This window comes from Schistocerca piceifrons, chromosome 1 (genome assembly GCF_021461385.2).
Source record: "Schistocerca piceifrons isolate TAMUIC-IGC-003096 chromosome 1, iqSchPice1.1, whole genome shotgun sequence".
Taxonomy (NCBI): Eukaryota; Metazoa; Arthropoda; class Insecta; order Orthoptera; family Acrididae; genus Schistocerca; species Schistocerca piceifrons.
The window spans coordinates 39,420,272-39,436,909 of record NC_060138.1 but is presented as its reverse complement, the minus strand read 5'-3'; positions in this window follow the sequence as shown (position 1 = coordinate 39,436,909).

Below are 16,638 nucleotides of genomic sequence, written 5' to 3'. Positions count from 1 at the left end.
AACTTGAATCAGCTTCAACTTCTTAAAGTGCTTCAAAGCTAAAACTGAAATTTTTGGACAATGGACTTGACAGTATTAATGCTGGTAATATAGAGATGCCAACTATTGATTCAGATAGTCTTATTGTTCAACATTCTGCTCTATCTGAACTAATAAAGCTTTGCAGTATAAGGAATGTGGTAATAGTGGTGTGAAGGTAGTTGATGTGCTAGAAGAACTTGCGCATAAAGATTAAGAATTGTTGGTAATTTTTGTAATGTAAGTGAATGTGGTTATACTTTTGGTTAACTAAACAGTGTGCATAACTCAAATATTAAACTTGCTTATGCATGAAGTATATAGGCAAATAGTACAGAAGTGCACAAATGTTCTGTGTTCTTATGGGCTTACCTCCCCCTACAGGGTTTGAGAAGTACAATAAAGTTTTTCTACAGGCTGTAGAAGTAGTAGCAAGTGATAGTATGAAAAATGCTGTTCAGGTAAGTGTAGATGTGAATGACAGCAGTACTTGTGTGTCTACAGCCCTGGCTGCATCCTGGCAATGATGAGGCCATAGTTGCCTAAATTGTTTAGTAACAGCTACTTCCTTGGACATTGGGAAAGTCATTGATGTGGAATGTATTGTCAATTATTGTCATGGCTTTGCTAGTGGAACTGAAAATAATAAATGTTTGATTAATTTTAGTGGTTGTAGTGGAGGGAAGGAATCTGAATGTGCTATGCAGATATTTTACAGGACAGTGAAGAGATATGGTGTGATGTATACATCTTATGTAGGAGATGGAGATTCAAAAGGGTACCAGAAAGTTATGCTGACACACAGATGGCAAAAATGGAATGTGCTGGATATGTCCAGGAAAGATTAGGTACAAGACTAAGGAATTTGAAGGGAAAGAAATTAGCTGATGGTAAGGGCATTAGTGGATGTGGTTGGCTTACAGGCAAAGAAATATATGGTTGCAGTATTATTATGGACAAGTCTTATGGCAAAATAAAAATGACCTTGAGGAAATGAAAAAGTTGGTATGGGCTACCTTCTTTCATAAATTCTCCACAGACAAAACTGAGGAGCAAATCTCCAACATCATGAAACATGTCATTACATGTAATTAGTACATAAAATTAATAACAGATAAAAATAAAAAGTTTCTGCAAGCCATGAACTTGGGTCATGAACTGCTCTATTTGAAATCAACCCAATGTTGCACACAACATGCTTTACTACCAAGCTAGTGTCATCAGCAAACAGAAATATTGTAGAGTTACCCATAATACTAGAGGGCATGTATTTATATAAATAAGGAATGGGAGTGGCCCCAGCACTGATCCCTGGGGCACCCCCTACTTGTTACCCACTAGGACCCCACATCACAGCCATTCTGAACGTTGTGAATAATGACCTTTTGCTGTCTGTTACTAAAGTAAGAGGTGAACCAATTGTGAGCTACTCCCCATATTCCTTAATGCCCCAACTTCTGGAGAAATATCTTAGTTAAATCAAAAAATATGCCTAGCACTGAAAAACTTTTGTTTATCCCATCCAGTACCTCACAGAGAGAAGAGAATATAACATTTTCAGTTAAGCGACTTCCATAGTTGAACTGTACATTTAATAGCAAATTGTGTGATATGAAATGATCAATTATCCTTGCATATGCAGCCTTTTCAATAACTTCAGCAAACGCTGATGGCATAGAAATAGATCTAAAATTGTCTACATTGCCCCTTTCTCATTTTTTGTAGAGTAGCTTTACTACTAAGTACTTTAATCATTCAGGAAACTGACCATTCCAAAAGGAAAAATTACAAAATGGTTAAATACAAGGATAACATATGAAGCACAGTACTCCAATATCCCACTAGGCACTCCATCATTGCCATGAGTCCTCAGTGATTTAAGTACTGACTCTTTCTCCCCCTTGTCTGTATCACAGAGTAGTATTTCAGACATCAATCTCAGAAAGGCATTTGCCAGGAAAGTTATGATTCTTTGTAGAAACTAAATTCTAATTTAATTCACAAGCAATGCTCAGAATATGATAGTTAAATACTTTATGTATATCTGATTTATCAATAAGAGGAATATTTTTACTATGAACTGACTTCATATCATCGATCTTGTGCTGCTGAACACGCACTTTCTTCACAACTGACCATATGCTTTTAATTTTATCCTGTGATTTAGCTATTCTATTTGAATACCACATACTCTTTGACTAATAACATTTGTAATCACATTACAATATGGTTTGTAATGGGCTGATGCAGCTTGATTGTGACTACTTCTAACATTTTGATATAATTCCCACTTTGTTCTACATGATATCCTTATTCCACTAGTCAGCCACCTGGGCGGCCTATTACTGCTAGTACCCTGCTTTGAACATCATAATGGAAAGCAACTCGCAAAGAGCATGAGAAATGTGTTAAGGAAAGCATTATATTTATCATTTATGGTGTAAGAACTATAAACATCCTGCCACTCTTGCTTCTTGAGAAGGTTTAAAAACTCTCTATTGCTGTTGGATTATCTTTAGTACATAGTTTGTAATTACATGTGACATTTGTTTGAGTACAAAAGGCTTTTAGTGTTAAAATTTGTGCATCATGACCTGAAAGGCCATTCGCTCTTTTACTAACAGAATGCCCATCTAGTAAAGAAGAATGAATAAAAATATTGTCTGACAGTGCTACTATTCTCCTCCACCCTAGTTGGAAAAAACAGTGTGCACATAAGAATTTAGTAGATATACCAACATACTTTCTCTTGCACCATCATATACAAAATTTTTGTTGATGTCACCACACAACTAATTTCTGGTACTTGCTACAAAGTGAATTAAGAGCCCTCTAGCTTGAGCAGAAAGGCTCTGAAGTCCGAACTAGGGGACCTACAAACAACAACAATAAGAAGTTTAGTTTCACTAAATTCAGCTGTCACTGCACAACATTAAAATATTTGTTCAGCGTAGTGCTGTGCTAAGTCTATGGACCCAAATGGAATGCTGTTTTTTCTGTACATAGCCATTCCCCCACCCCTCAAGGAACTGCTTAACATCTAGAAGAACTTCACTAACTTTATCTCTAATACCTCTTATATTCTGATGAAATATGCTAATTCCTTCTCTACTTGGAAACATGACATCCTCTAAAGGTGTGCCCTTATTTAGAGGGACTTGCTTTAAGCAGGTAGGCCCATCAGCTGACTTCAGTCTAAAGAAGGTGCCGCTCTAACACCATTTTGCCATGAGTGATCCCACCTCCTGGAAAGCATTTCAAAGGTATGCCACGCCTTCTTGAACTTCTACAAATTTCTGACTTAAATCTACAACATTGTTTCTACACAAAGCTGTGTTCTCATTACATTTCAATTTTACATTAATCACTTTACTGTCAGTTTCAGGAATTTCCAATTCAGAATTACTTTCGTAAAATTACTTTCTAAGTTTAGCGTTTTCTTCATCCACATATTTCTGTAATTTTCTGAACCTCACTGTTTTTGGACAATTCTTGTGTGAAATTAGATTCAAAAGTTTCTACTCTTTCTTGTACTGCTCCAACAAGAGTATTGAGTTCACTCTGCCCTGTCATGACAGTAATTTTTACTGCTGCCAGTCCCTCTTGAACTTCTCGGATTTGCTCAGTATTTTTGGTAACTGTTGATCTCAATTCTGAAATTTGCTGACTAATATAATTTTTCACCTGAGTTAATTGCTGACTCAGCTGACAAAAATTTTTCACCTGAGTTAACTGCTGACTTTGCTGACCAATATCCTTCCTTATTTGTCCCATCTGCACTTTTGCTTCTTTCCTATGCTGAACCAATAAAATTAACAAGTTCTCTCCACTTGCTTTTTCCTGTGAAATTGGGGTACTAGTAATAACATTTTCACTGGAAGCCCTCCTACTGAAGCCTTGACCTACTTGTGGATTACTGGTAGTGCTTACCTTTGAAGATTGCTCACTGATACTATAGCCTAAGTTTGCAGTACTTTCTATTTGTTCACTGCCTAAAAGATTTTGCTCACTCATTTTTACATTCTCGTTATCAACCATGGTACACTGCAAAATAGAAAAACTTCCACACAGATACTTTGTCACTGTCACTGTCACAAAACACTAAACAAACTGGTACTCATGTGATTGTAAACAGTGCTGTCTGAGAATTTGGTCCTTTTTATCCACACCAGATTATAGTCTATGGTTTATCAATTCCATGTGGCAACATTCATTTGTTTTGTGTGTCCATAGTATAAATTATCCAAACAAATTATGTTTGGCAGTCATATTACATGCACCTGAAACAGTCACTTGTCACCCCTTAAACATAGTTCCATACACACACAAATCGATCTCTACTGTCCTCCACCACATGTAACTCTACCACATGTAACTCTACCACTTTCTCTTCAATAATAAATATCCAAATGTCAAAATGATACTAGAGATGAGTGGAAGCAGACCTAAATTAATTCATAACCTGTAGTTTTTGTTGCTGCTTCCACCTTGCCGAATTCTTCTTCTGAAATATGCCTATATCTGGATTTGCATGTAGAAACTATGTGAATGAAAGGTTCAGGAGTATTTTTAATTTTGTTGTAGTTTATTTGTTCTCTCCATGTTATAAACAGCATTACTAAAAGACCTACTGTCCAAAGCATGTAAAGACAAAACACACTGAAAGAAAACACTGAAACTGAGACAGGACTGAGCCAAATCAGCACTGCCGCATTCCTTTATATAGAATTTTGACAATGAATTTCAAAATAACCCATTATTAATTTGATGTTACAATTAAAACCCACAAAATGTAAAGAAACTGATGTTACAGCCAAATAAGGTATAAAATACAAAATTGAATGACATAATTTCTGTAGTATCATCTAATCTGAACTCTAATTACAATAATGTTTTTTGTATTATTATAGTTACTAACATTTAATGACGGTACAGAAATTAGGCTCTATCTAATCACATACATAAAATTCACAAATATGGCCGCAAATTCAAGAAATCGGAAAGTTGAGTGGTGTAAACAGTGGAGAGTTAATGAGAAATGTAATTAGAAAGAATATTAATTACAAAGAAGGACAAAAAATAAATAACAAATGAAAATAAATTGTTTGGTAATAACTTTTAAGCTGTTTCTCAAGATAGTGAGGTTTCCTGTTATCAGATTTTTAGATAAGCATTTCGTTACTTAGAAGCATCGATTTTTCAAGGTAACATTTCTGCAGTCTCTAGTTCCTTACTGCTGCAGAATGATCACTAACATTTTATGAAGTGACAACTAATTTGGCTTAGCCACAAGTTCTGTTAATGGTGTCAGTCAATTAATAATTAGGGATGTACTTGATGAATCTGGAATGTTACATTTACTTAGACTTCAGGACATGTAGAACTACAAGATACCCAATTAACTATACAGACAGTATCATAATGCTGATGTCAAGTTTTGGGAAGCAGTACTATTACAACCATAAAAGCTGAAAGAAGTCAGACGCAAAACGTCTTTTTCCTTTTCCAGATCGAATATCCTCTTCGAGTGTGTCACTACTTGATACCCTTGCCTGGGTGATCTCCCTGCCACCAGAGTGCAACACCAATTGCTTCCCCACCCTCGTCTCCACAGGCTGACAACAGGAAAGTGCCAACATATCTGTAGATCTCAGGGAATAGGATCCTCCAGACTCTGTGCCCTGTAGCTGAAAGTCATCAAAGTCGTGAACTTGGCAGCTGACGAGGTGACACCCTTGATTTTTCCTTGTCCTGACTCTCCTCCAACAGAACACTTGAAGGCTTAAATTTCTTGAGGATTTATGGCTGTTTCTAGAATCAGTGTCCACTTGTTCTCCGCCTTCAGGAAACAAAATTGCATCCTCACGATTGCTTTGAGCTCTTGCATTGCTTCCCAGTCTGTTTCGAACTTCCTCCTGACATGGACATTCATCCCATGGGGAAGTCTTGCTGTTCATATAGGATGATGTTCCTAGGCAATCCATCTCCCTGACTACCCACCTTCAAGCTGTTGCATTTCTCCTTTTCCTTCCTCAGTTGACCTTTTGCCTTTGTACCATTTACAACCCTCTATCATACTATATCAGGGCAGACTTCCTCCTAGCTTATTGAGCAGCTAACTCATCCCTTTCTGCTGCTTAGTGACTTTAACACACACCATCCTCTTTGCAGTTCTCCCAGAACCTGTCAAAGAAATGCCCTCTTGGCTGACCACCTCAATCAATATAATCTCCTCTGACTTAACACAGGATCAGCCACAAGCTTTTCAGACTCAATGCACACCTATTCCCATTTGGACCTATCATTCTGCACTGCCCAGCATGCATGCATGCATGCACGTGCACACCCAAATGGGAATGTACTAAGGTCAACTGGAGGCTTCACTCCCCCCTGGCGACCTTATTGAACAACATTTCCCCAGTTGTGATGCCTAGCTGGAATGTATTGTAAAAGTTACCCTCACCACCACAGTGTTCCATACCTCACACTTCCTCTTTACTCTGCCATGGCCCAGTCATTTGGTGGACTGAGGCATGCCGTGATGCAATTTGCACACAGAGACATGCTCTTCATGTTTTTAACCATCATCCTACAATGGCAAACTGCATCCCTTATCAGATGAGTGCACAGTGTCACTGCATTCTTTGGGATAGCAAAAAACTTGCTGGATTTCATTCACTAATTCCATAAACAGTTCCACTCCCTCTTCTGTCATTTGGGCCAACCTGTGGCGACACACTGAAACAGAGATCCAGTTCCTAATTTCCAGCCTGACAGTAGTGGAAGATGTCATCGTGGACCTTATTGCTACCTCTAACATCTTGGGCTGCAATTTTGTGGAGATTTCGAGCTCTTCCCACTACCACCCTGCCTTCCTCCTTTGGAAACGAGTGGAGGCAGCTCAGTTGGTACCCTTCGCCAAATCGTGAGTGCTACAATGCCGCCTTTACTAAGAGGGAGCTAGATCATGCTCTCACTTCATCCTGATAATCTGCCCTGGGGCCAGACACTGTTTGCATTCAGATGACGCAGCACCCTTTTGTTGTGGGAAAGCATTTTATGGTTAATATGTACAGCTGCATCTGACCAGAGGGCACATCTCCCAAACGCTGGCATGAAGCCACTGTGACACCCATGCCTAAGCCCAGTAGGGACAAACACTTTCCTTCTAACTACCGCCCCATTCCTCTCACCAACTGTATTTGCAAGTGATTGAACATATTAATCATGCCCTGCTGGTGTTGTGGCTTGAGTCTCGTAATTTACTAACAATCATACAGTGTAGATTTAGATTGCGGCATTCCACAGTTAACCATATTGTAACTTCTGTCCACCCATGTCGTGAACAGTTTTTGTCAAAATCCTAGACTGTGGCCATTTTTTTTCTTTTTTGTCAAACCATATGACATCTGCTGGAGGACTTGTATCCTCCATATTCTCTACACTTGATTATTCTATGACTGCCTGCCTCATTTCCTTCAGAAATTTTTAAAAGACGGTTTTCAACGTATGTGTGGGTCCTGCCTTGTTGGACACATTTATGCAGGAAAACGGTATGCATCTATTGCAGTTCTCCATAGAGTTCCCTCATCTTCAGTGACATCTCAATTGTCTTTACTCAAGGAGCTTTCGTTTTTCCACTGAATAAAACATTTGTATGGATATCTGGCTGTGCAATAAGTTTCTTCCACCGTATCTTGGGCTCGTTGCTATCCTGTTCATTGTAACTACAAAATTCCATGGGGTCATGCTTGACAGGAAATTTTCTTGGTCCTCCCATGTTTCTTACCTGGCAGCCCACTATATATGGTCCTTCAATATCCTGTGTGTCCTCAATGGTACTTCCTGGGGTGCAGATAAAACAACCCTCTGTTTGTGCAGGACCCTTTTCTGTTTGAAACTAGACTAAGTGTATTTTGTTTGCACATCTGCACGTCCATCCCTCTTATGCTGTCTCAATACTGTGGCTCAGTCAGTAGAGCACTCGTCCATGAAAGGTCCCGAGTTCGAGTCTCGGTCCGGCACACAGTTTTAATCTGCCAGGAAGTTTTAGATATGCATGCTGTTTGTCTTCCATGCATGGCCACCCATGCTATACCAAATTCCTCGATGACTCCTTTGACCACCAGTATGGGGCACATCCATCTTCTGTTACCTTGTGGAGTTTGCATCCAACTCTTGTTCTGGCAGCTTAACTTGATGCTACCTGCTACTTCCTTGGTGGGTGTGAACCCTTCACAATCTTGGCTTTGTGTGGCGACCTGTGTTCATCTTGCCCTTCATTTGTTTCGTAACGACACTACTCCAGTGTCACTCTGTCACCTTTAGTTTCACAAACATCGTACGGTTCTCAGAATGACTATGGTGTTGCGTTTGCCTTCATCTTTGACACGCGTTATTCAGGATTAGCTTCTGGAACAAGGCAGAGCAGAGTTCTTCACTCTGTATCAGGCCACACACTACATCCACTGGCACAGGCCTTTCAATTCTGTCATGTGCTCCGACTCTCTGTGCCCTACAAAGCTCATCGTGCTGTACACCATCCATCCCTTAGTGCAACAGATCCAGGAAAGCTCTCACGTCCACATTCTTACAGAGCCACTGAGATGTTCATGTGGGGTCCCTACTCACATCGGTATGACAGGAAATGAGGCTACTGAGGCTGCTGTCAAGGCTGCAGTCCTCATACCTCCGCCCACTAGTTCTTACATTCCCTTTGGTGATCTCTGTGTTGTTGCATGTCAGCAGGTGGTGTCCCCTTTGCATCACCACTGGTTCTCCCTTCATGGGAACAAGTTCTGGGTTATTAAGCCTCTCCCAGCAGCCCGGATGACCACCTCTTGGCCCTCTCAATGTGGAGAGACCATTTTAACTAGGTTGTGTACTGGGCACTGTCTCTTTACCCATTACAATTTAAGTGGTTCTCCCCCATCACTTTGTGCTCATTGTCCTCAGTCTGACAGTCTGCCATTTCTTGATAGAATGTCCTTTTTTTTAACCACTTATGTTCTCATTTGTGTTTGCCATCTGAGTTATTGGCACTTTCAGCGAACAACATGCAGTGCATTCAACAGTGTTTTACTTTTTATCTATCTTTGCAATATGACAAAGAAATTGTTTGTTCAGGGCCTTTGTTTATCTAAGGTCTATTTTATAAACGTCTCTCCACATTCCTGTTTTTAGATGTCTTCTCTTCCATCGATTGTGATTAACAAGTACTGAATTTAACTCCTTTGTCTTTGTGTTCCACAGTTTCGACATGGGTGCATATGACCCTAGTTGTTTTTGTGGCCTGAGCCAAAAGAAAACAAGAATGGTGCTCTACTTGGACTTTTTTTTCTAGGTTACCTAAAATTTCACCAAGCATTCATTAGGTACACAACTTTTAAACCAGTAGTATGATACTACACTATATTGTTTTGGAACCTTTTTCTATTCAAAGCAAAATTCATAGGGTCAAAACTGTCACTTCCATATATAGTTTGGTTCCTTATTGCAGACTACTAGTACAAAGTATCAAGGCAGCAACTGTGAAAAGTGAGAACTGCTGACTAACGAAACTTTTAAAACACTTTTGATGCACACACTTTGCTCACCTACTGGTAATTATCACAAAGGATACCAAAGCACAATTGATACTTTGATAAAGCCACAATGCAGTACCAACAGTCTATCCCAGTTGAATTGTCACATGTGGCAATGACCAGAAGAGTAAACACACAGTGGTATTTGCTTTGACATGACTACTGTATTGAGCGGTGTGGTGCCCGACTGCCAGCTCAGGTGCCACATATACTTTATTCCTATTATAGCAGCTAAATGATAACATAAAGGTGTTTGTGTTGTTTATTTACAGCACAAAAGTGAAATTACGCCTGTTGTGGCACTGATAACTCAGTCAATTCCTAATGTCATTAGTGGCAGCTGCACTGAAACTTGCAACCATTTAAATGAAAATATACAGTGGTATCTGAATTGGAAAAATTCATAGAGTGATTAGGAAAAATCATAATTTGGTACAAAATATGAATTTAGATTCAGCCTGCTGTAACAGTAGAAATATTACTTTGCTGCAGTTGTCAGCAGTCAAAATTATGAAAACTATCAACTTTTACTGATGTATCTATCGAGGTGAACAATCAGATTGAGCACAAAGTCGACAAGATGGACCACTGACACCTATGTTTCAGGTGGCCGTGGGTGGAATATACTACCTTGATATTATTTAGCCCTCATGTGAACAAATACACATGTGACAGGTTATCATTGATAATCAGAAATCTTGCCCCCCCCCCCCCCCCTCATTCCTTTTTTGCTTTTTTATGGTGGGGGGTGTGGGTTGTGAGGGGAGAAGTATCTCTGGTGGGGTTCCTACATCCTGGCAGCCTCCAGGTATGCCACTGACTGAATTGTCTGCTAATTAAAATTTTGCCAACTGAGCCAGTATAGACAGAAAGCTATTTACCGTATGTGTACCCAATATTATTGGACTAACATTCAGACTCTGCACTACAGGATTTGCATTGCTGATAGCGTATCATGACTTGCTGCAGCAATGTACAATTGGTACATGATAATCGGTGTTCATCAAAGGTGCAGACAGTAAACATAGGTCTTGACAAGGTGAAGATGGCATTACTTGGCATTTTAACAAAACATTGGCAATAGTGCTGCTTTTCTCAAGTATCAACACATTAAAGAAACAGTGTTAGGTGCTCCTTCTGCACCAGGGTCAAAGAATATAGTTCAGAAGTTCAAATAAACCGCCGCTTTGTGGATTGCTCCTGGAGGAGGCCAACAGCCAATTGTGCCACCAATTGTTGCAAAAGTTACTCTTCCTATGACTGAGAATGCTGGATGCAGTGTGTATTTGATTTTTAAACAATGCACAGTCTATTGAAGACAAGTAGAGTATGGCAAGTATCCAACATCCTACCAGAGATGCTTCTTGCAGCAGCACAGCAATCTGTAGTACAGTTCCAGGCTGTTGTGGAGGCAGATGATTGTTACTTTGAACAAAGTGTGTACCTTGGAATTTAAACATTGTATGCAATTAAAAAATGTACCCTCGTGTGTGCAACATAAAATGTTGTTTTGCAGTGGTTTAATCATTATTTCTCTTGCACATTTGCTTGCAAATGTTTCCATAAAATTTTCTATACGATCATCCATTTTTCATTACCCCTATTTGATTTTGTGTTTATAACCCTGTAGTCACCTGACCAGGAGTCTTGTTCCTCCTGCCACCGAACTTCACTAATTCCCATTATATCTAACTTTAACCTATCCATTTCCCTTTTTACATTTTCTAACCTACCTGCCCGATTAAGGGATCTGACATTCCACGCTCCGATCCATAGAATGCCAGTTTTTTCTCCTGATAATGACATCCTCTTGAGTAGTCTCCGCCCGGAGATATGAATGGGGGACTATTTTACCTCTGGAATATTTTACTCAAGAGGACACAATCATCATTTCATCATACAGTATAGCTGCATGCCCTCGGGAAAAATTACGGCTGTAGTTTCCCCTTGCTTTCAGCCGTTCGCAGTACCAGCACAGCAAGGCCGTTTTGGTTATTGTTACAAGGCCAGATCAGTCAATCATCCAGACTGTTGCCCTTGCAACTACTGAAAAGGCTGCTGCCCCTCTTCAGGAACCACACGTTTGTCTGGCCTCTCAACAGATACCCCTCCGTTGTGGTTGCACTTACAATACGGCTATCTGAATCGCTGAGGCACGCAAGACTCCCCACCAACGGCAAGGTCCATGGTTCATGGGGGGGGACTATCCTCATTTAATTGAGAGTTTTTAAGCTCTGACCAACCTGACCAATAGTCAGTCAAAGTCCTCCTTGCCTCAGCACTTCACTAATTCTCGTTACTTCTAGCTTTAACATACCCTTTATTTCCATATTTACATTCTGTAACCTGGCAACCTGAATGAGGGCCATAGCAATCCAGATGCCAAGTTTTAGAATGACTGCTCCCTGTTTCCTCAATACATCATCCTCCTCAGCAGTCCCCTCCTGGAAATATGATTTCCAGGGAGGAGGGTGGGACTATTTTACCTACAGGATACTTTATCAATAGGATGCCCTATCATTACATCAAGCAGTAGACCTGTATGCTTACAGGAGAAGTATTGGCTCCAATTTCCCCTTGCTTTGATACACTTGCAGTGTCAGAACAGCAAGGCCACGCAGGCTGATTTTCGAAGACCAGATTATTCAGTCATGCAAACTACTGCCCGTGCAACTATTTGAAAGGGCACTGTCCTTTTGCAACCATGAATTAGTCTGACCTCTATCTATGCTGAGGCACCTAAGCTACCTCACCAAGTCTAGATCCATGGTTCATGGTGCAGTGGGGCTCCAGTGACCACCATAGCATAACACAATTATTTCTCAAGAAGAGACAAATTCTTATCATATGGCAACAAGAACAGGACCAACCAAGGTAGCATACAGTTATTAAAGGATTACAGAGAAACTATTTCACAGTGTAGTCCAGTCAACAAAGAAAAATTAAGGGAAAGTAATGTGCTCGCCAAATTTTGTACAGTACTAGGAGGGAGTGTTAACAGAATATGTACTAAAAATTCACACTGCTGATGGGGAGCATCTGAGGGAGGTGGGGTGATGCCTTGTTCACTTTCCTATATCTTTCTTAATTAAATTTACTTCTAATGAACATCCTTTCCAATACAAAAAACTGTTATATTTGCTACAGGAAAAGGTCCAATTGATTTTTCTATAGGATTAACAGTTTCCACATAGTGGGAGATGAAAAAATTCGAGATTGTTAATATTAGTATTTTTTTTTTTTTGCGATACAATCACTTTATGATACAATCATAATTGATTTAGGCCTTTAAAGGATATCTTCAGATGCTACAAAGGACAGTAAAGCTTAAATTAACACGTTAATCAAGCCCCAGGCTGTGGCTAAGCCATGTCTCCGCAGTATCCTTTCTTTCAGGAGTGCTAGTTCTGCCAGGTTCGCAGGAGAGCTTCTGTGAAGTTTGGAAGGTGGGAGATGAGATACTGGCAGAAGTAAAGCTGTGAGGACTGGGCATGAATCGTGCTTCGGTAGCTCAGATGGTAGAGCAATTGCCCGCGAAAGGCAAAGGTCCTATGTTAGAGTCTCGGTTGGGCACACAGTTTTATTCTGCCAGGAAGTTTCTTTCAAGTGCAATTATTGTCACACGATTTACTTGTGAACTCAGTATAGTGTTCTAATGGTGGAAACTTAATGTTTACCATTAAATGAAGTGGATTTAGGAAGAAATAGTTAATGTGTATGTGCCATCTAAATGCAGTGGAGCAGTATTAACCATTTCAATGCTAGACATGCTCTTTGCATTCCGTGCTGAGACAGTATTTGTTTGCCCTGTACTGCTCACAAGATGCTGGTGCCTGTGCTGACAGAGAACTCATGCTCATATGAAACACTTATCCAATCTTTTAGAATACATTAGATGAAAATATTTGATTTTTCAACATTCTATCCATCATACTTACTGTACTGCAGCAAGTTAAGTAAAACATTGTATGGAATTTTAAAGAATTTATAGAAGTAATAATTCACTGCATAAACATTGTGTACAGTTGATTTTAGCTCACACACTTCAGTGAATGAAACGAGGTGAGATATCAAGATTTTATTTAAAATTCAGAGGAGCACGATACCTCATTTTGTTATCTAGTTATCGAGTTTTATATCTGGAAGACCATTGCATGTAACATGGCCAGTCATGTCCTCACATATTGTGAATTGTGTATTCCTAAGAGTCATCATATCTCAAATGACTCAAGATATTGAAACGAAGCTTTTTGCATATCTTCGCATGCAATGAGGCACATACGTCATACAATAAACACTTTTAACTTTTTTCTTTGCTGCGGTAGATTCACAGCAGTGAGGCAACAGCAGCTCTGGACACATTCAGACATCCACAGCACTGTAAGAGAGCCTGAGCAGTGTACATACAAAGATCCACAGAAACTGGGAAATGGCATAGCAGTATGTGTATATATTCCCACAGCACTTAAAGGATTAAGGGAAATATACTGTGTTCTGGGACAAACAGTGGCAGAGCTGTGCAAAGGCGGTAGTCTGAGAGGAGGTACATTGCCGGATTGTGGGCATGAAGTTTGCTTGTTCACAGGCCTTCAAGTTTAAGATCGAGCAGGTGATTCTCCACTTTAGCTACCCAATTACACCGCAAGAAACAACTGCAGGTAGTTTCACAAAGCTGTATCTACACACCCCAAATCGCCTTACAAATCACAGGTGACACTGTGTGCAGAGGTGTCTGGGGTTGTTTATTTCGCACAAAGTGTATTGACACTACACTCAATACATGAATGAGTTTGTTAATACTTACACAATAGATGCTATAGGCAGAGTCTACGTAAATCTCTGCACACTGTTCTGCACTGTCACATGGGAAATTGATACTCCATCATCCAGTTTGGCAAGTGCTCCTCTTTTAAGTTACAGACAGACTATACCTTCGCAGCATTTCCTGTCCAGTTCACTTCTGCATAAATCTCTTACGTTCAGGAATAGCTGGCACTCACATAATGAGCCAAGAACAGTCATCTGCAGTAATACATTGTTTAAATTATGTCAACATATAAGGGGCATTCAAATGAAACCTCATCACTAGTGTAAGGCAACAGTAATGATTTTCGTAACTCAAAAATTTAGTTATAAACAGTACAGATATGCAAAAATAGTCGCCAAAACTGATGATACATTTATCCCACCACCACACTAGCTGGTCGATTCCGTCCTTTAAGAAGCAAGTAAGCTGCTGTTTGATCCAGTCATTATGGTGTGGGCTGTGCCCATGTTAATAAGCAGAAACCTATGGATCATGTCCAAGACTAAAGCATTCACTTCTGCAACCATTTGCATTGTGATGACACGATGAGCCTGTCCAGGATGAGCAATGCCTTCCAGTGACTCGTGTCCCTCAAGGAATCTCTTGCGCCATTCCACAACACTTGAATGACTCAGACTGTACTCACCATGCAAAGCCTTCATCCATCGATACATTTCATGGCCTCCAACTCACTCTGCCACCAAAAATCGAAACATCACTCGTTGTTCCTGCTTACTCGCCTTCCTGTTCACTAGTGGATGATAACTTGAGACCACATTCTCTTCAGCATGAAACCACACTGGTGCTATGCAATATCAAATGGTGTGCGCACGTCAGTCTCTCTACTGATAGATGGCACCACCACACCAACAGTTAAGTGGTGCCACCTTACGTGTAAGGGAAAGGTAGACACATTGACAAGGTTCCATTTGAATGAACCTCATATATGAAGTTGAGTACCATATATGTGACTTAACACAGTGGGGGAGAATTCAAGATTCAGACCTCATCACTTGTTTGGAAGATTAATGCTGGTGTGATGCATTTGACATCCTTCACACTAAAAGAAGTATTCCAGGCAGAGGTAGGTGGCACAGAACTTATGCTGTCTCATGTGTATAGATGGCATGTTACACTTAGGGGGGCAGGTTCTTCAGTGTGGTAGACAGTTGATAGCTCCAGCTGTTGAGCTTTTCTCTGTGACAGCTCACTTAACAACTGCAATAAAGTACTCACTTCATAGACTGAAAATAACTAGTATATAAGCACAAGCTCTGTGAAGTTATTTACGACCGCACACATCAGAGGAATGGGGAGGAAATGATCGGGAGGTGTAGTAAATCTGTAAACTACAAACAGCAGCACTTATAATAGAGGAAGTTTCTTGGAAGTACACTGCAACTGCCATAAGGATGACTGAGAATCAATTCCCCTTTCACAGTGCAGAGCAGTATCCAGAGATTTACATAGATTTGGTCCATATGCAGTCCTATGATAGTGAACTGCATGCCCCCAATCTGGCAACATACCTCCCCTCACACTACCACATTTGTACACTATCCCTCCTCCCTGTTACTGCCACAGAATAATTTTTCCCTGAATATGGGTTCACTGCACTGGTACACACATTTAATATTTGTTCTTAAACCACTTAATTTAATAGTTACTTATTTTATACCTATGAAACGCTATTTTTATTAATTTGCAATTTTGTCCATTGCGTACAATGTGAAAATTAGTCCACCACCACCACCACAACACCCTCTCACTGTACTGGTCTGGATTCAGAGTATGTTGTTTATGACACTCCCTCCTGCCATGGTAGAAAAATTTGTGACTACACAATTTTTCCCCTATTTTTGGTCTTTCTTGAGTGTGCTGGTAGAAAAGGAAATCAGAAATGCTCTGCTGCATTTTCCACCATTCCATTTCTAAGGAAGATGAATTGCTGAACTATACTTCCCACACCAATACAAAAATGAGTGATACAAATATTTGCGTTGGCGGCATTGAGAAACAACTAAAAACCACTAAAACTGGCAAGTGATTTGGGCCCTGAAGGAATCCCTGTCATTCTATACACAATGTACAGCTGAGTTAGCTCCAATTTTAATTGTAATACAGTATATTGTTGATATCGCAAGGAGAAAATGCGGCCAGTAGCGGGAAGGAAGTACAGGACGTACTCACCTACAGGAAGGGTACCAAATGTGTACCACAAATGCACTC